This window comes from Homarus americanus, unplaced genomic scaffold (assembly GCF_018991925.1).
Source record: "Homarus americanus isolate GMGI-L3 unplaced genomic scaffold, GMGI_Hamer_2.0 scaffold9514, whole genome shotgun sequence".
Lineage (NCBI taxonomy): Eukaryota > Metazoa > Arthropoda > Malacostraca > Decapoda > Nephropidae > Homarus > Homarus americanus.
The window spans coordinates 573,339-597,690 of NW_024728474.1; the positions used below are offsets into that span (position 1 = coordinate 573,339).

Genomic DNA, 24,352 nt, shown 5'->3' on the forward strand with positions numbered 1-24,352 from the left:
GATTGGCTAACAGGAAAATATTGAGGAAATCTATGACGTTCATTGCTGTGATTGACTGACAGAATGAAATAAGTTAATGAGATCTATGACGTTCTTTGCTTTGATTGGCTGATAGAATGAAATAAGTTAATGAGATCTATGACGTTCTTTGCTTTGATTGGCTGATAGAAACAACATATTAAAGAGACTTATGACGTATTTTGCTATGATTGGCTGACGGAAAATACAATATACTGACTTGTACTGATAACTTTAGGCGTTCACGAAAAATAATCAAATTTACGTCACATTTTTCACAGTTCAGAATAAACGAATAATTTTGGATGAAGTTTATTGACTGCTATTTCTAATTACATTCCGCTCAGTTATTAAATATTTCCGTAATAACGATAGGTAGTAAACTATGCCTCGGGGTAATTAACCTCTACTTCAAGGTAATAAAGTTTCTACATCAAAGTAAATTAAAAGGTAATTAAAACTACTTGAAAAATTAACTTTGCATCATGGCAGGAGACGTCAAGTTAATTAGAGTTAATGACGCGTCTTCTGGAAAATAATAAACGCCAGTGTAATTAGTGAGACGTGGGAATGAGAGACAGGCTAATGGGATACAATTACTGTGAAAATTACAGACAGACAGACAGACAGACTATCTCTCCCCCTCACAGATCATCTCTCCCCCTCACAGATCATCTCTCCCCCTCACAGACTATCTCTCCCCTCAGATCATCTCTCTCTCCACGCAGACAGCCTCGGTAAAACGTGAGGACGCATTGTGACGTGATCGGCAGGTGAGAGGCGGGGGGAAGGGGTGGGTGGGGGAGGCACTCAACTCACGCTCCTGCAGGGAATCTATCGTGTGTTGGTATAGTCATTTAAGTGCCCAGGGCCTCCTCTGAGGCCGCTCGCTTATTTACATAATAAAGGTGGTTGTTGCTCGGTGAAAATTGCCTGTGCCGAGGGGAAGGTGTGTGTGTGTGTGGGGGTGGATGTGTTTGTGTGGGGGTGGGTGTGTGTCTGTGTGTGGGGGGTTGGATGTGTTTGTGTGGGGGTGGATGTGTGTTTGTGTGGGTGGATGTGTGTGTGTGTGTGGGTGGATGTGTTTGTGTGGGGGTGGGTGTGTGTGGGGAGGGGGGAGTGTATGTACAGTATGTGTGTACCTATATGGAAATACATATGATGGAATGTATGTTTGTATTTATGTATGTACGTATATATTTTATGTACAGAAACACACAAGTCTCCCCTTATAAAATAGGTTAAATACCGAGCCGAGTTACTGAAGTAAAACCGTGTAACTTTTTAAGCCGGTTTTAGCTCCCCAGGGGTCAGGACGCTGGTCCAAGTTGAACTGCGAGGCGTCCAACTTTTTTGATCTGTTCTGCTCAACTTGGAAATGTTTAGCTAACACCCGGGAACTGCTGCAATGTTATTAGTGAGCACTTTTGGGGTAGACAACCTCCCCAACTGTTTTGGGGGGAGAATTTTCTTATTTTAGGGAAAGTTGTAGGATTTCGGGAGAATTTTCCGAAATTGGAAAAATATCTAGCTCATACAGAGCTTAACCTAACTGTTTAGGGCAAGTTTCTAGCTTCTGGGGAGATTCTTTGGGGAAGAAATTTTCTACCAACATGCCCTTTGGTATTTAATTTCTCCCCACTTGTAAGCTCTTCCCACGCCTCCTCTCCTGTTATCACCCCGTACCTCACCCTCCACCACCCAGGCATTACTCAAGTCACACTCCATATTATAACAAAACGCTGGATAATCGTTCAAACAAATCTCGTCACGTTGTCTCTGGTCAGGTCAGGTGGGGTCAGGTCAGTTCACCCCCCTTTCCTTTCTCTTTTCTCTCTCCGCTTTCATGTCCAACTTTCGTCTCCGTGTCAACATGCCGTGCGGGGAATTTACGTGGTCACTGCTGCCTCCACTTTTGATCTACACACGACTTGCCGAACCAGCCATAACATGACTCTTGACCTTTGACCTAGGCTTATTGTTGTTGTTGACCTCGTCTGGCTCAGTTGCTACCTCTCTCTCTCCCTCTCTCAATGTAGGTCACAAAGGGTCACTCCAGATCACCCGGGGGATCAATTGAACTTTTGGTTAGGTTAGGTTAGGCTAGGTTAGGCTAGGTTAGGCTAGGTTAGGTTAGGTTAGGCTAGGCTAGGTTAGGCTAGGTTAGGGGTGGTATTTAGCTACACCAGGATATAACCGAGTATAATATTGCCTCTGTTACACCGGGTCGACTATATAGAGACAGTCATTTCGGGTTTCAAGGGAGCTAATCACAGATCACAGGGCTACGTCGGCTCACACAGGATTGGCTGATGACATATGGTCCATTGAAGCACCATAGGGTCAGCTCAGAGTAGATTACAAGGCCAGGTCAGGTTATTTAGGGTCAATATACGTTATACAGGGTCATACAGAACTTATCTTGGTCACATAGGGTCAGCTCTTGTTTCATAGGGTCAGTTCAGAACGCATTAAGCATGTCTGGGTCACAAGGTCAGCTCGGATGACCAAATACATTATTGACTCAGCGACGTACAAGAGAGAGTGTGTGTGTGTGTGTGTGTGTGTGTGTGTGCCGCCTCGCCAGACCAGGTTAAACTTATCTATATCTGACTCGTAAACCTTCTCTTATTAGTTTTCTGGTTCTGTGGGAGGCAGGAGTGTCAAGATTCTTCCCCCACCCATAAACAAAGTGATTGATTGAGTCGAGGTAAAACACGAATTTTGAGTGATTGTTCTCGAGGCCGACAGGTGGTGGGGGGGGGGAGGCACAGGTGAGGTCTTCTGTCTAGATGCAGCAGTTGAACCAATCAGGAGACAGCAGGGAGAGAGGAGAGATCATGGAGACCCCCCCCTCACCCTGGGGAGGGGATGTTCTAAGGCATGAATAAAATAAAGCTCTTCTTCAATATTGAGTGCCACTTGCCTCACTTAAAGGTGACGTTCTTTCAGGCTTCTTAATGCCCTCCTCCACCACCACTTTCTTCTCCTCGACTCCTCCTCCTCCAGCCCACATCACCAGCCCTCTTCCTCCTCTTAGTGTCCACCCTGCCAGCCCTCCTCCTCCTCCTCCTCTCCGTCAGGCAGCAGGGGTCAGGAGAGGAAGTAATGGAGGACCAAGACTCTCTGCTCCATCCTTCTGATTTTCTTGAACCTTGAGCTTGAAGACGACCCCTGGGTGTGTGTCGTGGGGGCAGAGCTTGAAGACGACCCCTGGATGTGTCTCGTGGGGGCAGAGCTTGAAGACGACTCCTGGGTCTCTCTCGTGGGGGGGGTGGGTTAGAGCTTCTTTACAATTTCTTGGTTGGACAAATAAACTTTCACAACATTTCTGCTGCTATACCGAGAGGCTGTAAACTTTCGGGGATGACAGAGATACGTCTTGGTCAAGTCTCTGTCATCACTGATGGTATATTCTTATGGCACAGGTAATTAACATATTTTGATTAAGTGTGTAGCGTCAAGATAATTTACCTGTGATTGTCCATTTTACTTTTTAATTAGCTGGGATCCTTGATGGCATTGCCCGGGTTTGTTTTTGAAGAAATATGTTTAAACACACACACACACACATACACACACACACACACTCTCTCTCTCTCTCTCTCTTCTCTTTCTCTCTTCCTCTTTACTCTTCTTTTTTCTTATCCCCTCTTACTCACTCCCTCCCTGTTTGCTATGGATTCGACTCTGCCACAAAGTTTAATTGCCATAAGACACCCAGTTTGACACTCTGTTGACTCGGGCCGAGGACACACTCTGTTGACCCTGGTCGAGGACACACTCTGTTGACCCTGGTCGAGGACACACACTGTTGACCCGGGCCGAGGACACACTCTGTTGACCCGGGCCGAGGACACACACTGTTGACCCGGGCCGAGGACACACTCTGTTGACCCGGGCCGAGGACTCTGGTGGTTAAGAGGTTGTAGAGGTACGATGCTAACACTACCAGACAGACAATAAGAGAGAGTCCCAGGGGATACAGACACTCCTCCTAATTGTCAAGAGTTGGGTTAATGAAGAGCTGATGATAAAGGGAGGGAAGGAGACTCGAAGCTTCATTAGTTCCGGATCTCTGAGTGAACCTGCAAATTAAAAAAAAAAAAGGTTTTGAATGATGAAAACTCCCAGTGATTCGTTTTTCAAATGTGCTAATGGTAAACAACTCTGTGAAACATGTTAAGGGGAAAAAATGGAGCGAAGGAAAAAAAAAAATCTAGAAAAATATTAATACCGAGTGAAGAAAATATGTTACAGGTTGGAAATAGAAGGTCGTGAGGTTGGTAAATAATAAGATAATAATGTTCAGCGGCTGCGGCCATATATCACAGAGATAAGAGGAAGATTGGAGGTTGGCGGGGACGTCTGAACAGCTGGTAATCTGGCGGGAAACAGCTGGTGATTTAGCGGGAAACTGATGGTGATTTGGGTGGGAACTGGAGGCGGCAATATAGCTTGATGGAATAGATTAAGATAAAATATATCCATTTTATAGATTATACAGGTAAAATATATTAAGGAATTATATCTTAATGGATTTATTAAGGTTATGTCCTTATATTATAGAGTAGATAATAATTTGTTATATATTTATGTTTACGTTATAGAAATCACGATGACCTCACAAAAATCAGCTCATCTTTGTTTACTAAATTATCGGCGGTAAATGGGCAGTGAATGGTCAAATGGGCCCCAGATTCACTAGGCCCCATTCCTAATCGGCCCTAGACATCAATGGACCCCAAATTTATGCGTTTGGTAAGGGGAGTAATGGGGAGGCGTGTGGTATCTGTGTGAGGAATAATGGGAAGGTGGAGTTGATGGTTCTTGAGCCTTTGGTAATCAATAGAACACTGATTTAACGCCTTAACTCTTGTCCTTCCTCCCCCCATTACTGCCCCTCCCCCATTACAGCCCCTCCCCCCATTACTGCCCCTCCCCCCAGTACTGCCCCTCCCCCTCCCCCCATTACTCCCCCTCCCCCATTACAGCCCCTCCCCCCATTACTGCCCCTCCCCCCAGTACTGCCCCTCCCCCTCCCCCCATTACTCCCCCTCCCCTTCCCCCCCCTTGATTTTCGTCTCCCCACTTACCCTGCTCCTCTTGGCTCTTACCCTCCCCTCTCCTTAATTCTTACCCTCAGTCTTCTACCCCAACTCTCTTCTTCCATTTCCCCATTCCAGAAATTCCTACCTTCCTCACCGTACTGCATTCCATTCCCTCACCCACCTTCTACCCTCCCCCTCCTCCCCTCCCCCACCTCCCCTCGCCCACCTCCTCTCCCCACCCCCTCTGCCCACCTCCCTCCCCCCCACCTCCCTCCCCCCTCCCTCACAGGTGTTCACTGGACAATAATCCCAACGTCTGGACAGTCAGAGGACTAATTGGAGCCGCCTACCTGTGTGTTCTGAGAGAGAGAGAGAAAATTCTGTATGAAAGCACAAACATAAATTCATACACGTAAGTATTTTTGTACACATACACACAATTACTTACCATTGTAAATACGTGTTCATGTCCCTCTGTTATTGGAGCGAATAAACACTCATTTTAATACGCTCATTTGTATGCCTTTCCCATGCATGTTTACATTAAAACAAACGCACATACAAACACATACATATACACACACACACGTTGTTATACAGATGTTTAACTTTCTGAATATTAATAATACTCTCTCTCTCTCTCTCTCTCTCTCTCTCTCTCTCTCTCTCTCTCTTTGGTACACATGTCAAGCCAGCTTTCTCTATATATATTTTTGTATTTATTTGTTATTCTTTTATTTGTTTTTATTTTGACATGAAGGACATCCATCTTTTTTTTTTCCTATTTTATTTTCTTGTGTTCTTTATTTACTTTCTCTATCACCCTCACACGACCTTCCCCTCTCTATCACCCTCACACGACCTTCCCCTCTTCTCCTCACTACTCCTACCCTTCTCTGCTTACCCTCCCCTCCCCTCCATTCCCCTCCCCTTCCATGAGTGAGTTAGTTGTGTAAAATAAAACGGGGGAGGGAGGGGGAGGGGGGGACACTGTATAGTAGAGGTAGATTGATTTGTTCTGTTCTTCCTTCTTTCTATTCATTCGCTTGCTTTCTTTTTCCTTCTTTTTTGTTCATGTTTTCTTCTTTCTACTTCTTCTTCGTTCCCCCTCCTCCCCAATCTCCTTTTTCTTTTTCTTCTCTCATTTTCGTCCTTCTCCTCCTCTTCGTCGTGGTCTTTTCCTTCCCCTCCTCCCTCCTCCTCCTCCCCCTATCAGATTCAACCTCCTGAATCTAACTCTGCGAAGCAACGCGGATTTAATCAAACACAATCATTATTCCTAATCAATCCTGTCCAGTCCTACCCTCGCCTATCCCCGTAAAGCACACTCGATCAAAGTAAAAAATAATATTAATTAATCATTTTTCACACACACACACACACACACACACACACACACACACATACACACACACACACACACGAGTTTATCAGCGAAGGATTTCAATTTGATTGGGGAAAAATTAAGTAATTCGCAGCAATGAAAACATTTTATTGGACCTCATTTGACATTTCCAGAAGTAAAATGTACCCAACCTCCCACCAGACACCAGATTTTTAAAGTTAGGGATTATGAAGCTTACCGAGAATCTGTTTTCTATGATAGGAAAATATTTTGTAAAGGGAAGAACCGTTTTTTTTGATGTCTGATTACAAATACATTTAGATAATAATATTTAGTTTAACATAATGTGAAATCTGGTACAGTAATTACAAAGGAGCATACAGTATATTACATACATACATACAATATTTAATCTTCGTGTATTATTATTTTTTAATTAATTTGAAATACATTGGATTAATTTATGTAATGACGATTGTTATTTTTTTTTTCAGGTTAATCCAGGTGAGTTTATTACGAGCCCTGGGTCACCTTGGTGGTTCTACGGTAGGTTGTACAGGTAAGGTCTACTGAGACTTAAGCTCTGATTACAGCAATGTACTCAAGGGATTTAATCATCGTACTCAAGGGATTTAATCATCGTACTCAAGGGATTTAATCATCGTACTCAAGGGATTTAATCATCGTACTCAAGGGAATTAATCATCGTATTCAAGGGATTTAATCATCGTACTCAAGGGAATTAATCATCGTACTCAAGGGATTTAATCATCGTACTCAAGGGATTTAATCATCGTACTCAAGGGATTTAATCATCGTACTCAAGGGATTAAATCATCGTACTCAAGAAATCGTTATACACTCAAAGGTTAAAAGAAAATTATTTCGGTAATAATATAAATAATTACTTAACGTGTTAAGTTCGTATCACACGTTGGCAGCGTTAGCGAGGCCGAGTGTCCGCCTAACCTGATTGAGTGTACGATACTTTTTCCGAGTGAGGGAGTGCTTTCAATCGCATCTTTTACGTAAGTCTCTTTGTAGATTAGATGTTTGTTTTTTTTGACGATTTTGTGAACTAAATATATTGACAATTGCCACAACGTTCACGAAAAATGGCTTTAACGCTAATTAGATTATTATTTTTTTTTACGTTGCGTGTAGAGTATATATTACGAGGTCTCTCTCTCTCTCTCTCTCTCTCTTTCTTTCTCTCTCTCTTTCTCTCTCTTTCTCTCTCTCTCTCTCTCTCTCTCTCTCTCTCTCTCTCTCTCTCTCGGATGTTGTTCACCTGCTCGTCGTTTCATTACCACCTGGTGAGAGTACAGGTGATTGCTTATTCTTGTTGACTAGCGAGGTAGGGCACCATATCCCCTTTCTTCCTCATCTCGCCCTCTTCCTCCCTCACCTCTCACTCCAGGTTAGGTTAGGTTAGGTTAGGTGAGGGTGAAATAAGCTGCGGGGGAGATTTTCAGGTGATCGCAAAGTTTAATCTCTTGAAAGGATGGATTATATTTTACTGTCAATAAAGATAATTAAATAATGTCACACCTTTTGCCGGCAGGTGTAGTCTTTAGTTCTCAAGGGTTTTATTTATTTATTTTCAGAGTCAAAGGAAGAGTAAAATTGCTGAGTTTAAGTGATATCAAATTAATTTCTTGGTTAAGTCAGGTTAGGTTAGGTTAGATTGGGTCAGGTTAGGTTAGCTTTAGGGTGGTTAATTTTCAGGTGAAATAAGCTGGGAGGGCTAATCTTCAGGTGATCTTACAGTTTCTCTATGATAGATATTAATTAAACTCTATATCCCAAAGAATCTAATCTAATCTTATATGTGTGTGAAGGGATCTGGGTAACTTATCTTCGTATCAAAGCGAGGTTAGGGTGAGGGTGGAGTAGGTAACGGAGAAAGTGACATTGTTCTGAGGAGATGGCAGTCCGACTTCTTGTTCTTTCATTTCTTTCTTCTTTTTTCTTTCTTTTTGCTTTTTTCTTTCTCACGACCTCCCAGACTTGGCGAGAATCCCACGACACATTTATTGATTTTTTTTCCAAAAGAATGATCATAGTTTATTGGTTATTGATATGGCACTGACCTCTCTCTCTCTCTCTCTCTTTCTTTCTCTTTAATACCATGAGCCAGGCCTTCTCAAGGTCGTAAAACACTGCGCAACAAAACGACCCTTCGAATAATACAGAATTTTTCGTGCATGCAATTTCAACTTGCAATATTACGTCGGCAGACCTCAAGCCTCCTCCTTCTTTTCCTCCTCCGTCTTCCTCCTTCACCTCTTCCTCCTCTGTGTTTCGTCTTTAATCTCTCTTTCTCCCTTGCTCCTTCTCCCCTTCCTTCTCCGCTTCTCACCCTCTCTACTCCCCTCTTCTTCTATCCCCCCCTTCCTCCGCTCCCTTTCTCCTCTCGTTTCTTTTTTCCCTTCCTTCTGACCTCCCTTTTTCCCTTCATGACCTCCCCTTTCTCTCTTCCCTCCCTTCTCCTTCCCACCCACCTTCTCCGACGCCTTCTTTCGCCCTCCTCCTCCCCGCCTGGATACCCCTGTAGACAGTTTCCAATACAAGGTAGAGATCACGCCAAAGGCTTTGTGCTGCTGAATAAGACACACGAGAAGAGAGGAAATGTATTTCTGACTTGTGACTTTTCAAACTCTCGACAAACACTTATGGTATTGTCTTTTAGATTGGCACAGACTTTTAAGGGGTGACACAGATTGGTGATGCAGACTGTTGAGGGGTGACAGACTGTTTAAGACTGTTTTAGATTGGTGTTGTTTGGTCTTATTCTGGTCAGTTTATCAGTTTGTATTCAAGAGGTGTCTGTGTAATGGGTAATGTATTTATTTATTTCACATTTTTATTCAGCTATAATATTATTTATTCCTCTGATATTTAACCCAATAACAATAAATAAAAATATAATTAGTAATAATTTATTCTTTTTAAGTGAATTTACAAAAGGCTTTAGTTTTTTTTTCATCTATAATTTAATGAAAATAAAAGGTCGCATTATGAATTGAAAGGAATTAACTTTAGCTTAATTTAATTTTGGGTGTTCGTGGCGGGAATCTCTTAACCAATGGCTGATTTTGTATTTGTATTTTTTAGATTATTATTTTTTGTCTTTGAATTTTTGCTGCAACTTATTTAAATTTTAGACATACATAAACGGTTTTTTTTACTTAAATTTCACTCATAAACGTTACTCCTTTCATAAATGGCACTCATAAACGTTCCTCCTTTGATAAATGACACTTATAAACGTTGCTCCTTTCATTAATGGCACTCATAAACGTTACTCTAACCTAATACATCACAATAAATTGTTTCTATTCCGTATATCAGAGTAAACGTTTGTCTCCTCCACCTTGCATCACTCACGCCAGGGCTCTCTCCTCTCCTCCGGCCATCACTGGTAGGCTGTTTTGTCTCGAGTTTAATGTTGCTGTTTCATTGCTGTTTTTAGTGGGCCGTTTCACCGCTTGAAGTTTCATATAGCTGTTTCACTACTTTTTATGTCGTTGATTCACTACTGTTGCTGTCTCTCTGTTGTGTCTGTTGTTTCTCTGTTGCTTCTGTTGTGTTTTTGTTGCCTCTGTTATCTCTCTGTTGTCTCTATCTCCCTGTGTCTATTATCTCTGTTATCTCTTTGTGTCTGTTCTCTGTTGTTTCTCAGCCGTTTTTGTGCCTTATCTGTTATTTTTACCGTTGTTTTCCTGCAGGCAGATGGTTATTATGCAAAGTGGCGTGATGCATTGGTCGAAAGCTGTATACCTGATGAGCTCTCTCTCTCTCTCTCTCTCTCTCTCTCTCTCTCTCTCTCTCTTTCTTGCAGACATGATAAGTGAGAAACTAGAGAAAGTGAAATAACGAAACGAAAGAACGAGACAAAGTGAATGAAGGGAGAAAAATCGGAAGAAAGTGTGAAAGAAATGGAGAAATATCAAGTGAAATCGAGGTAACGAAAGAAAGAGGAATGGAGAGAGGGAGTGAGAGAGATTAAATAACTGAATATATTAATTTTACTGCAAGTCATTCATTGAGTCACTCAGTGGGTGGGTGAGGCAACAAATGGACCCTTTCAACTGATTCATGTTGGCTACAATATTAATTGAAAAAAAAATAGATTCACTGACACAAGTTTTTTTTATTATTATTGTTACGAACTCTGACATTTACTGTTTAACCTTATGAGGTTTAATGGTGGAATGTTTTAACTTTTAAGTTTTTAACTTTAATGGTGAGACATTTCAGTTTTTAATCCAGATTGAGGGATTTGAAGGGTAGTTCAAGGGATTTTTAGGGCGGATAAGGGTAATATTTGAGGGGTTTATAACCAGATTAAGGGAGATTTAAGAGTGGTTTTTTACTTTAAGGGTTTTTAAAGGATTTTAGGGTTTAAATACGGTCAAGTCTCTGCATAGTTTAGTCGTCATTGAAGTTCATTTAACAAGTAGGTAGTAGCTTAATTGCAGTTATTATTAATGGCCAGCTTTTCTAAGAACAGGTCGGGTGTGTCACGCACCTGTGTGTATGTACAACTCAGTGTACTTTGTGTGTGGGTACAGAGTTGTGTCATAAAGCCGTGTCATCAGTCGTCATCTTCCAAGACCAAGCTTCATAATATTGTCCGCCTCAGGTGAGACTTCAATTCAGGTTGTCATCACGAGAGATAAGAATGCAAATCAGAGCAGCGCGTCTCCGGTTAGGTGATGAGGTGGTGTTGGCTGGAGTAATAATTCTGCTGCCGTGTGTGTCGTCTTTCACCTCACTTCCTTATGGCTGTCTATCGTGGCCGACGACAACTCTGCTTCATTATGGTGAGTGGTGAACTAGGGATGTTGTCGGCGGTGCTACTGGATGTGGCTGTGGAGTCCGATCCTTGACCCGCAGACTCTATCACACATTGGGCTCAGGGGTTGGGTGGGAGGTCTCTGGGAGGGTGATTGTATCTCCTTTCCATACGTGCACATCTGGCCCTATTACGCCTGTTCTTGAGAGGTTTGACCCCCTGGGTACAGTACAGGTGGAGCGTTATAGACTACGGTTGGATGCAATTGTATCGAGATCCTTTGGAGGAATGTTACATTTTTGGAGCGTCACTCTCAGCTGGTCTGTGTACCTTTTGCATTGTCCTCCAGGGTTACGGTGTACCTCAGGCAGCTGTCCATAGAGGTTCTGTGAAGGGAGTCGATGCTCTGGCATGCGGATGTGTGCCAGTAGTGCTGGAGCTGCGAAGACTAGCTTTTAACCTCACACAGCTGACGAGATACCAACGTCAGACACAAGGAAGAATTTTAACATCTTTCACCCTGTGCCAACTGACCTGACTGTGAGTCGGCTGGACATCCAGACAGACGGCACAAAAGATTACTTCTCTGCCTCAACCTTTCAAAGATAACTCCTGAGATCTTATTGACAATCCCAGAAGCGATTTTTAATCTGGATGAAGAAACTTTTTAAACTTGAAAAGACTTTCCCCAAGGCTGAAGGAGTGAACTTTCCCTGAGCCTCACACGCCACAAAGATCCTCACTGTATGGGGGTCGACTCAAGGCTCCTCGTCAGGATCCAGCAACCCTGTTAAGTAAATGAGGTCCTGTACTTCACATCTGGAAAGTGTTCACCCAACCACTTCCCACACTAACACGATAGCAGCCTCCTGGCACTGGACGAGGGGGGAGGGGGGGTGGGTTATACAAGACTCTCTACACAAAGACTCACTACCTCATCTCCATTATCCATATTCTACAGCCACTCAAAATTTAGCATACCAAAAGGCTCCCCTGAATTATTCCTTTGTTCCAAAACATTACATAAATCTAAATAAAACAAAATTAATGATAAATTCAGCTGATATATTGTGTACCGTTACTACTCGGTGTTTACATCACCGGGCCAGACGTAACAGTCCCAGGAGGTGTAGACAAAGGAACACCTGCCCCCCCTCCCCCTTCATCAGGTGAAAATTTTATAGTTGGAGTAATTATTGGATCACCTGAAGATTAAACACCTCAGCATATTTCACCTTGATGTTGTCTTGTCGGCGTCTGTGATCTTCAATATAACTTTAGCCTTTGTTGTGGTTCTGTGGAGGAATTTGTTATGTACTTCAGGTTTAGGTTAGGTTAGGTTATGGTCGAGTAAGATAAATTAGGTTGTTAAGGTAGAGAACTAGGCTTGTCACCGAGGCCCGGGAGACTAGACCCAGCTATGTGCCGCCTCGCTGTGGAGATGAAGAGCTTGAGGCCGACCTACCCCAGTAAGGCCGCCTGAGTGCCCGGCTTAGTATTGTTGATGGTGCCTGGTGAATTGACCGTAAGAGTTTGTACAGCTGCTCAAGGAAACAGATTAATCAGTCATATTAAAATGAACTGAATTGAAGTGTCATCAAAGTAACTCCCAAGAAGAACGCTCATTTTCTGTCGACCTTGAAGGGAGATTAAATGAACTACACCATACTGTTTCTCACTACCTTATATTTTTCACCCTAGTTTTCATCCTACTTTTCACCCTGTTTAATCACCTAATTTACATCCTATTTTCCACCCTGTCTTCTTACCTATTTTCCACCCTATTTTTTCACGGGTTTAGGGGAAAAAGTCGTAAATTCACCCTTGCCATTTGGTTTATTAATTGGCTCGTTAAGCGTTTGCCTTGTTTATCCTGGGATGTGTTGCAGGTAAATCTGGGATCAAAGCCTGAATAAAAATTGTGTTCTGTAAAACCCATCTCTTTGATGTCGTTCATCCAAGGAAATGTCCTACTGTAGCCTTTGGACTCCTATAAGAAGCCCTACGCGTCATATGATTTTGAGAGCAAGTTGTGAATCCTACACGATATCCTATGAGATAAATACGACTGGTAGGAGATGTTTTAGTCTTGCTAGACCACTAGAATGTCCTGAAAATCTTTATAGGACTGCAAACGCTTTAGAAATCCTACGCGAACAGTGAGCTTTCCTATGAACCTTAGGGTATTACTACTAGGATATTCTGGGAATCCTTCACGAGCAGTGGGATGTCCTGCGTGTGGTGTATGAAAACCGAAACAAGCTAGGAACCTACTAGGATGTACTAGGATTCTTACACTAGCTTTGGGACGTCTGGTGAGTTTTATACATAAACTGAAACTAACAAGAAGCTTTAGCGAGGCGTCGAAGCATCCTGGGAGTGCTAGACGGCCTCCGAAAAGTCCTTCAAGATCTGTAAGCTCCTCAGATAAATCCTCAGCGCAAAAGACCTTCTACACCAGTATGGGGAAGATTCTGTATAATCCTCCTCCTCCTTTTTCCCTAAGCCTCCCCGCCCACTCCTCCTCTCCTCCCTTTCTTCCCTCTCCTCCCTCTCTTCCTCCTCCTCCCTTCCTCCATCTCCAACCCCTCCTCTCTCCTTCCCCGTCCCCCTCCTTGCCCCAATCCTCCTCTCCCGCCCCCATCCTCCTCCTCTTCTCCCCGTCCCCCTCCTCCTTATTCCCTGCTTCCTCTCTCCCCTGCCCTCTCCCCAGCTTCCCTCCCAAGAACACTCCTCCCCCAGTGACGTCTCTACCTCCTATTGACGCTTCTGAGTCCCCCTTGCCACCCCCCAGTAGTTCACCCTCTACCACGCCCAGCTGCCCACCCTTCACTACTCCCCAGCCGCCCACCTCTACCATCCTCAGCCGCCCACCTCTACTCACCCCAGCCGCCCACCTCTACTACTCCCCAGCCGCCCACCTCTACCACCCCAGCCGCTCCACTCCTCTACCACCCCCAGCCGCCCAGACCCGGATATGAGGATAACTAAGCCTCCAGCAAGATGCCCGTGAGATTAAAGCCTCTTGAGACTCGCCTGAGAGACACGAGGAGTGAGACACACACACGAGACAAGACTGAGACACACACCTGAGAGATATGAGGAGTGAGAGACACAAAAAACATGACTGAGAAACACACAAACATACAAGGATAGAGGGGGAACTTTGTGTGTGTGTGTGTGCGTGTCAGATTCCGTGTAAACATAGCAAGGTTTGTCCAGTAAGAGGTATACCTGGAGCCGTGACGTAACGCCTGCCTCACCTGTGTCTGTGAGGAAGCAAGATTTTGGGATTTACTGTGATGCAAAATTCAATATATTTGCTTCGTCGGTTAGGTAAGGTTAGGTTCAGAGACTCGTTCCAGCAGTTCAGAATGTCCGGGGTGTAAAGGGAGTTTTTGTTCCCATCTGTACGTGTTGTATTAAAAGCAAAATACGTTGTAGATATAAGAACTTTAACTTTAATTTAAATACAACAATTAGTGACGTCGGACATACAGTTGAGCTTAGTGAAAATAGACTTAATCTAACTGGTGTAATCCGACCAGGAAAAAAAAAATGATTTCTACTCGGGAAATATTTTTAATGTCAGCATGAAATAGTTCACCCGTGATAATGCAGTCTCTCTCTCTCTCGTACTGGTGGTTTGAAATTATTGTTGCATATGTGAAGGAAAGACACTGGAGATTAACTGATCTGATTTTAATTCCTCGCCTGTCTGTCATTGTCCCACGAGTACGGCTGTGAGGGAAGAGGGGTAGGGTTTAGGGGGGGTAGGGGTGTTGGGGGAGTAGGTAGGGGATGCTTAAGGAGGAGGGGAGGAGTGTTGGGGAAGGGGTAGGGGTGTAAAGGGAAGGGGTTAGTGTAAAGAGAAGGGGTTTTGGGGTGTAAAGGGAAGGGGGTTTGGGGTGTAAAGGGAAGGGGTGTAGAGGTGTTGTAGGAAGGGGGATAAGGGTGGAAGGGAAGGGGTGTAATACTCAGTACCCTGGAGCCATTCATAGCGTATTTGAGGAGGGCGATACGCACTAAAGGTCTTGGGAGTTCAACAAGCGTAATATCTGGGCGTACAGTGATGCGGAAACTCTCCTCGCTGTGTGTGTGAGTGTACCGTGTTATACAAGGCTGTGAAGTCTGTAATTATTTTGGGCGTAACGCTTATGTTAGTGAGTGTGTGATGTGTTTGTCGATAATTGAGTTTGTTTAGAGTGTGGAAGTTCTTTGTGTGTATACTCTCTCTCTCTCTCTCTCTCTCTCTCTCTCTCTCTGCGACTTCAAAACATAACACTGGTTCTTTTCTTCTCACCACCACCACATAAAGTAACTCACAGTACAAGCAGTGAACAGACCACTCAAACATTCCAGCCGTAAACCGTGGAGTGAAAAAGGTGGAGTAACAAAAGGAATAGGAGTGAAAGATGGAGTAAAAATGGAGTAAAAAATAATGTAAATTGAAAAAAGAATGTGGATTGAAAGGGGTGAGGAAACGGTTGACAAAAGTTGACTGGGATTGTTGACTTCTGCAGTGGTTTAGTTTTACCTGTTTGATGACGTAGGTTCTGGGGGTCAGGGGTGGTTCTCAAAGACCCTTACGTTGAATTGTCCTCGTAACTGCAGCTGTAAGAACGATACTAACTGACTGATATAAGATAAAATATTAGAAATTTACGTCGGAAATATGAGAATTAAATTAAGATTCTACCTTAACTTGACACGTTTATTTAGTAACAGTTAGAACATAAGAATGGAGGAAACTGCAGCGGGCCTATTGGCCCATACTGGGCAGTCCCGCTTACACCCAACCCCTATTGCTCATATAAGCATCCAACCTATGTTTGAAGCTATTCAACGTATTCGAGTTAATGATGATATTTGGTAACTTGTTCCATTCATCCACTACTCTGTTTCCAAACCAGTGTTTACCTATTTCACGCCTAAATCAAAATTTGTCTAATTCAAAACCATTGTTACGAGTTCGCTCCTGGTTGGATAGTTTGAGTACCTTTGTAATGTCTCCTTTGTTTAGCCCTGCCTTCCACTTATACACCTCTATCAGGTCGCCCCTCGCTCTACGTCTCTCGAGGGAGTGCAAATTAAGATGCTTTAACCTGTCTCTATACTCAAGGGTCCTAATGCCCTGGATTAGTCTTGTCATTCTCCTCCGAATTCTTTCCAAGGATTCTATATCCATTCTGTAATACGGTGACCAGAACTGAACTGCGTAATCCAGGTGTGGTCTCACAAGAGCAGGATACAGTTTTAGGATGACCTCGCTAGTCTTGTAACTAACACTCCTTTGTATGAACCCAAGTACTTTATTAACCTTGTTACGAGCAAAAACACATTGTTTACTTGGCTTAAGGTTCCTACTTATCATTACTCCTAAATCTCTCTCGCAGTCGGATTTCTCTATGGCATCGTTGTTCATCTGGTATCTGGCTTCCCTGTTTACATCTCCTATACTGAGTACTTTACATTTGTCCACGTTGAATTTCATCTGCCATTTTTCAGACCATTCGACAAATTTGTTTAGATCTTCCTGGAGTTTTGTGGAGTCCTCGTCAGATTTAATAACATGTCCTATTTTAGTGTCATCAGCAAATTTGCTTATGTTGCTGTCTATGCCGATATCTATGTCGTTTATGTATATAATAAATAATAATGGTCCAAGTACTGAGCCTTGGGGAACTCCACTTGTGACGTTGCTCCAATGGGACTTAGTGCCATTAATGCTCACTCGCTGTTTCCTGTCCTGTAACCACGCCCTAACCCATTTAAGGATATTACCTTTGATGCCATGTGCTTCTACCTTTCTAATTAGTCTTTCGTGGGGGACTCTGTCGAAGGCTTTCCTAAAGTCGAGATATACCACATCATAATTGTGCCCCTCGTCCACCTATTCGAAAACTGATAAAAAGAATGTTAATAGATTAGTTAGACATGAACGTCCGCTTGTGAAGCCATGCTGGGAATCATTGATCAATCTGTGCTTCTCCAGGTGATTTCGAATAGAGCTTGAAATGATTGCTTCCAGTAATTTGCCTACTATTGATGTTAGACTGATTGGGCGGTAGTTAGAGGATAGTGATCTATCCCCCTTCTTGAAAATCGGTATTACATTTGCTATCCTCTAGGATTCTGATACTACACCTGTTTTTAAGGACATGTTAAACAACTTTGCTAAGGGCATACTAAGCTCTTCCTTACATTCCTTTAATACTCTGGCAAATATCTCATCGGGACCAGGTGACTTATTAGGCTTTAGTTTGTCTATTTGCTTACTAACATCGTTACTAGTCACTACTATCTCGCTTAATTTGTTTTCTTCACTATGTCTGAAAAAAGTCGGTGCCCCGGGTATCATGTTTAAATTTTCTGTGGTGAAAACTGTTGAAAAATATTTATTCAAATTATTGCTCATTTCTCTGTCGTTATCAGTGAGCTCGCCGGTGTCTGACCGTATTGGTCCAATCTTTTCTCGTGTTTTAGTTTGATACATTTGGTAGAATCCTTTGGGGTTTGTCTTCGCCTCCCTTGCTATCCTTACCTCATTATTCCTCTTGGCTTTCCTTATCTCGGTTTTAACCCTACTCGCCAATACCCTATAATAATCCCGGAGGTGAATTTCGCCACGATTTATCCTTCTACCTATAGCCTTCCTTTGGCCAATGACGTTCTTTAAATAATTATTTATCCATTTAGGGTCATTGTTGTCTGATCTGAGTTTTTTGTATGGTATTTTCTGCCTTTGTGCATTGAGTAACTCACTATTTAAATTGTCGTGGAACTCGGCAATCTCAGATCTCGTTATCAGGTCGGTGTCATCTGTCAGGTTCACGGCCAAGCGCAACACCTCCTCTCTCAGCTGACTCTTTAAACTGTCAAAGTTTGCCCTTCTGAAATCTGGTACTTTAGTGGAATTTTCCTTACGTCTGCCCTGAAAATCTAACTGGAATCTAATTTCTTTGTGATCTCTGTTTGCAAGTTCGTTCTCTACCTCGACATTACCAATGAGGTTTTCTCTGTTTGACAGAACTAAATCGAGTATATTATTACCCCGGGTGGGTTCGGTTATATGTTGACTTAGAAAACAGTCCTGGATCGTCTCGAAAAAATCCTCTGATTCTGAGTTACCTGTAAGGTCAGTCCAGTCTATTTGGCCAAGGTTAAAGTCGCCTACTATACAGACTTTGTTGTGTATGGACGCCCTGCGCAATTCATCCCAGATAAGTCGCTCATTGACTCTATCAAGATTGGGAGGTCTATATATTACTCCTGTGATTAATTTTTCCCTACCGTCGCTTAATTCTATCCAAATTGTTTCTGTATTCCGCTCAGTTTTATTTCCTTATTTATTTCACACTTCAGATTATCCCTAACATAGATTGCTGCTCCGCCTCCTTTCCTGGTCTGCCTATCGGTATGGAACAGTTTGTAACCCGCAATTTGGTATTCGACCGGTAACTCACGTGTGTCTAGGTTGATCCATGTTTCAGTGAATGCTATTATATCGATTTTTTCGGTACATACCAAGGCCCTAATATCATCCATTTTGTTTCTCATACTTCTACTGTTTGCGTACTATACATTTAAGTTAAACGTGTTCTGAGTCCTCCCCTTACCGCGTTTAGTTTTAAACTCCCTGTCTAATTTAGTTTTGTCATCATTCCTAACACTATTTCCCTGTAATCTTTCACTTTGTTTACTCGCTCCCACTGCACACTGCAGTCTCCTCCACCCCCGTGCTCATATGTTCTCCTAGCAGTTTAGAGACTTCGGTATCTTTTGAACTGCCCCCTCTAGAGCCCCAGCCAGGGTTGCTACCCCATCCCTAGACAGGTGCACCCCATTCCTAGCATAAAGGTCCCTTCTGCCGTAGAAGTTGTCCCAGTTGTCAATGAATGGGACTGATATTGACTTGCAATATCTGTCAAGACAGTCAATTTGACACCCAACTGCCGTTGACAACCATTCTGCCAGCTCTCCTTCTAGGCAGGACACCGCACTATGATGGGATCCTCCTTCGTCTAATACGATCTATAGCTGCTTTGAACTTGTCAGAAGCTCTCGCTCCCTGAGGTATGTATGCATTTACTCTGCACGGGCAGAATGTTAATGGGTTTTGTTCCCGCCCTGGGGCAAAAGACATTGTCCATCCTTAATGATATATCCCCACCCCAGCTCACTGGCAGCAGCCACCCTCATCTGTTATGTTTTTTTTACCACAAAGCTGTCAGTACCTTTACCTGTGAGTCTGCAACAATTAAGTTTTTATGCGCTGGCAGCCAGCCCTGTCTGACTGTACGCGTCCAATTGTCTATCAAGACTGAAAAGTTGGTACACTTAGCTGCTGATGTCATTGTTGACATATGTGGCGTGTTTCTTCATCACCAGTTTGGTCATCCCTCTCCTCTGGCCTTCCTCTCTTGAATTTTCGTCGAACCCCTTTCGGCTTTCCTGTCCACCTCCTTCAATCTCGCCATCTCTTCTTTTTTAATTTCAGGTTCTGCTCCAACGTGGCCCTCTCTATTTGCTTCCTTGGCCCTCTCCCAATTCTTCCATGGCCCATTCAGCTTAGCCAACAAACTCGCAGACCCCAGACCCACACATAACCTTTGGCATATCTGATAATTATCAGCTAGGAGACTAACCCTGCCGTGACCTTTCCCCTAGTGAGGTCAGAACATTAGAAACAATTACACTAAAGACCCTTAATTAGACTCGTTCACTTAGTACCAGTTATAGGGAAAAGGTTAAATACTCTGCCTTAACTAGACACGTTCACTTAGCATCAGTCAGGATACAAAATAATCGTACAGAATGCTAAGTGAATCCAGCTCCTGATATTGAAGTGAATTTCATTTTAGCGCTGATGAATATAGAAGGGGGATCAATGAACTCTTGTTTTAGTATTGATGAAGTGTGTGTGTGTGTGTGTTGTGTCTCTCTCTCTCTCTCTCTCTCTCTCTCTCTCTCTCTCTCTCTCTCTCTCTCTCTCTCTCTCTCTCTCTCTCTCTCTCTCTGTCTGTCTGTCTACGGGTGGTTAAGGTGACGGAACATCGCGGCTGACAGCAAGGCTCGGGGTTAGGTTAACTGTTAAGAGTAAGCGAGTTCGTGAGCTGATGGTGAAGGTAGTGCTGGAGGGAAGGCGAGAGGGACCTAACCTAACTTAACCCAACCCAACCCATATTTAATCCCAGATACAAAGTTATTTAATTGGTGGACCTGAAATAAGGCCCCTGAACTCGTACGTCAGGAAGTAATTTATTTTATAGCAACAAAATGCAATAATTGGGGAGTCAGAAATGGGAAGTTTCTACCTGTTGGACTCTGGTCAATTTATTCTCTTCCACAAAATACAGTAATTGGTCCTGAATTGTGATAGCCTGAACCCCTGAGCCAGTATAGGTCAGTCTGATGGCCAGGTAACATGCAAGTGTGGGTGTGAGTGGTGGGGGGGGGGGTTGCGTGTGTGCGTGTGCGTTTTATTGATTGCATACTGATAATGTATACTTTGAGTGGCTCTTGCGGGAGTTTGTATATACATAAATATAGTATAGGTATCCTTAAGAGTGTATACTCCTCTGGCAAAGATGACCAATAGCACCTCTTGTTGACATAAATACCCTCATCCAATCACATCCTTCGTTGCATACCGGTGTGGCCGTAATGTCAACAATACCTTTAACTGTGGAGACAACTAACCAATTATCTTCTTTATTTCAAGGATGATTTGCTCCAGCTATCTCCCTCGTTTAATGGGTCAGGTGAGGTCGATGGAGGTCAGGTGAGGTCGTTGGAGGTCAGGTTATTTATAGGTGATGGGTAGGACCTCCTGTGGGTGGGGTGAGGAAAGTAATCTTTTGTTATGTAGGAGACCTGTCACCTGGAGTGTGTTATTAAGGTAGGGAGTGAGAGAGGGGAAGAGTGGGAGTGAGAAAGAGGGGCAGAGTGGGAGTGGGGAAGAGTGGGAGTGAGAAAGGTGAGAGAAAGGAAGGGAGAGAGAAGAGGCAGGTAATACCGGCCCGTCACACACAACCAATGACAGTCACGTGACACCCCCCCCACCTCTCCCCACACCCTCCCCCCTCTCCCCACACCCCTCTCCCCACCCTCCCCCCCCTCTCCCCACACCCCTCTCCCCACCCCCCCCCCCTCTCCCCACACCCCCCTCTCCCCACACCCTACCCTTCGACCGACGGTGTGAAGTCGTCACTGAAGGCTGTGACGTCATAACTAACGGCTGTAACCTAACCTTCCTTGCTCTCTGTCCATTATAGCACAAACTTGCTGCCAGTTCCTTTTCGATGGACAACACAGCCAGTCCACTCAACCCCTCTTGAGACATAGTTGTCCTTAGGTAGCTCCCCTGATGCCACTGTGACTGTCATCAAATTCCTATACTCTATTTCTGCATTAGGAAAGGAACCGTTGAGAAACTGAAGGAAGGACCTGAAGTGCATTTTTTGTTTCTTTGTGAATGAGTTCTCGGAGTACTGTACTGGAAGCTCTGGAAACAATTTGGCTTCGTCAATGTCGTGAGAATTTTCAACACTCATTGACTTGTCCAAAGCAGAGTTGTGCTCAGCTAGGCACTGCACAACTGCTATAATACGTGTTAGAACCGATCACCACTGTTCCTTTTCTTTATTTAAGTCTTGTAACATGAGTGTATCTATGGTGTTCACTGAAAACAACGTTCTTTTCACTTCCATCCATTTGGTTAAGTTGAACAAGTGTTCATTTGATGACTCGTATATTTTAGTCTTTCTCTAAAATGCTTCCCCTCAGCACAGCCTCTTTAACTAGTTTGTGTTGCATCTGAACTGTATAACTACTAACCAGGAGAGCGCGAGGCCCCTGGAAGCTAGAGGCCCTTGGGCGCCCACCCTGAATCACCATCCCCTACTGCCGCTCCCACCACCACAATTAAATCGTGATTTTGGTCCTGTTCACTGAGCAACCAATATTGTAATTAAAATAAAACTATATATATATATATATATATATATATATATATATATATATATATATATATATATATATATATATATATATATATAAACAGATAAACAGAGAATGGCTGCGGCCACCCTCCACCAGACGCGTTCATTTAAGTGTAAACATGGTGTACGGCTTCTGATATTGAGGTTATTGAATCGAAAAAAAAGAAAATAATGAAACGCGTTTTTTGAACCAGTAATGAATTTTCTCTGTAGGTGCATATAAAAAAAACTTGTCAATATTCTCGTTTATGTGAGGCGGAACTATTCTCCTTTTTGTTAAGAATTACGACTGGAAAAGAACTATTGGTATTGAATATCAATTAATAGGTCTTAGGCGGTAAAATTTCCGATAGTTGTTCATGGATTTTTGTCTTGGTTGGAGTGAGGGAGAAGAGACGTATAATCTTGATGAGTATTTTTATTATTTTGGGGTAATTAGTGTTAAGTTTGTGTTACGTGAGTGTGGTCTCTCTCTCTCTCTCTCTCTCTCTCTCTCTCTCTCTCTCTCTCTCTCTCTCGTATAAACGTAAATAAACACACAAACACACGTAAAGAGCTTAGACACATACATACACTACATACATACATACATACATACATACATACACATACATACATTATTATTACGCAACAACCCAGTTCTATCATTCCAACTTTCCTTTCACATTCAGAATACCTTCCGTGGCTGAGGACAGTACACACACACACACACACACACACACACACACACACACACCTCTCTCTCTCTCTCTCTCTCTCTCTCTCTCTCTCTCTCTCTCTCTCTCTCTCTCTCTCTCTCTCTCTCTCTCTCTCTCTCTCTCGAATCTTTTACCACAATTGGTTCACCTCCCACACTGCCAACACTTACCATTCAATGTTTCACTGGATCAATACCTGGCCTTGAATGTTACGTGTGTTACTTAGTGTGTGTGATTTCGTATGTGTAAGTGTGTGAGACCTAGTGTGTGTGTTACCTGTGCTACTTACTGTGTGTAGGTCTTACCTGTGCTACCTAGTGTGCGTGTTACTTGTGTTACCTAGTGTACGTGTTACCTTTGTTACCTAATATGTGTGCTACGTGTGCTACTTACCTCACCCTTCACGGGCAGAAGGGAGGGAGTGGGGGAGGGTAAAGAGAGAGGGAAGGAAAGGGGGGGAGGAAGGGGAAAGAAAGAGGGAAGGAAAGGGGGGGGGGAGAAAAGGGAAGGAAAGGAGGGAAAGGAGGAGTGAGGTTAGGTTAGGTTAGGTTACTTTTTAATAGCAATCTTTTATTCTCTCTATCTCTCCTTTCCAGAATGTGAACGAAAGAAGAAGAGGAAGAGAAAGATCATAAACAATAACAGAGGAGAAGAACAGAGGCGTAGTTCCCACAGAAGCTAACACCTGCAACAGAATTAACAGTAACAGAATCAACAGTGGAGGAGAGGTCGTGGTTTACAGCCCATACAACAGTAGCAAGGAACGGTAACAGCAGGAATAACAGTGGAAATAGGACCCGTTAACGGTCTAAACAGCAACAGAAGGACCTGAGAGTTTCACAGTATCTCTGAAAGGTGAGGCAACATCTAGGGTTGACTTCACCCTTAAGAGGTAGGGTGAGAGAGACGGTAGGGTGAGAGAGACGGTAGGGTGAGAGGCTTATAATAGTAGTCAATAAAAAGTGAATTATTTGCGGCTCCTTTACCCCTCATAACTCTCCCCCTCCCCCTTACTCCCCCTCACTCTCCCCCTCCCCCCTCACTCTCCCCCTCCCCTCACTCTCCCCTCCTCCTCATTGTCCCCTCCTCCTCCTCTTACCTCTCCCCTCACTCTCCTCTTCCTCCCCTCCTCCCTACCCCTCCTCCTCCTCTTGCCTCCCCTCCTCTCCTCTTCCTCCTCCTCCTACCCCTCCTTCTCCTCCTCCTTCTCCTCCTCCCTCACTCTCCTCCCCCTCATTATCCTTTCCTCCTCCCCTCTCACGTCCAACCTCCTTCATCTCCGCCCTTGCCCGATCTCTTCCCCTCCTTCCCGCCCCTTCCTCCACTCCTCAGACTCCCTCCGTCCTCTCCCTCCTCTCCTCTATCCCTCCCTCCTGCCCCACCCCCACTCTCGCCCTCCTCTCCTCATTCATCCTCCTCTCCTCAGAACTCTCCTT

The 24,352-nt window shown here is 43.7% G+C and overlaps 1 protein-coding gene across 2 annotated transcripts in view; it reads left to right on the plus strand.

The window, feature by feature from the left end:
- Window positions 1-24,352, plus strand: part of LOC121866101 — an 86,781-nt gene that overhangs the window by 21,559 nt on the left and 40,870 nt on the right. For both annotated transcript variants that reach the window (XM_042365697.1, XM_042365696.1), the window contains exons 2-3: window positions 6,909-6,918; window positions 23,513-23,771. The gene's annotated coding sequence lies outside the window, so the exon portion shown is untranslated. The remainder of the gene's footprint in view (window positions 1-6,908; window positions 6,919-23,512; window positions 23,772-24,352) is intronic.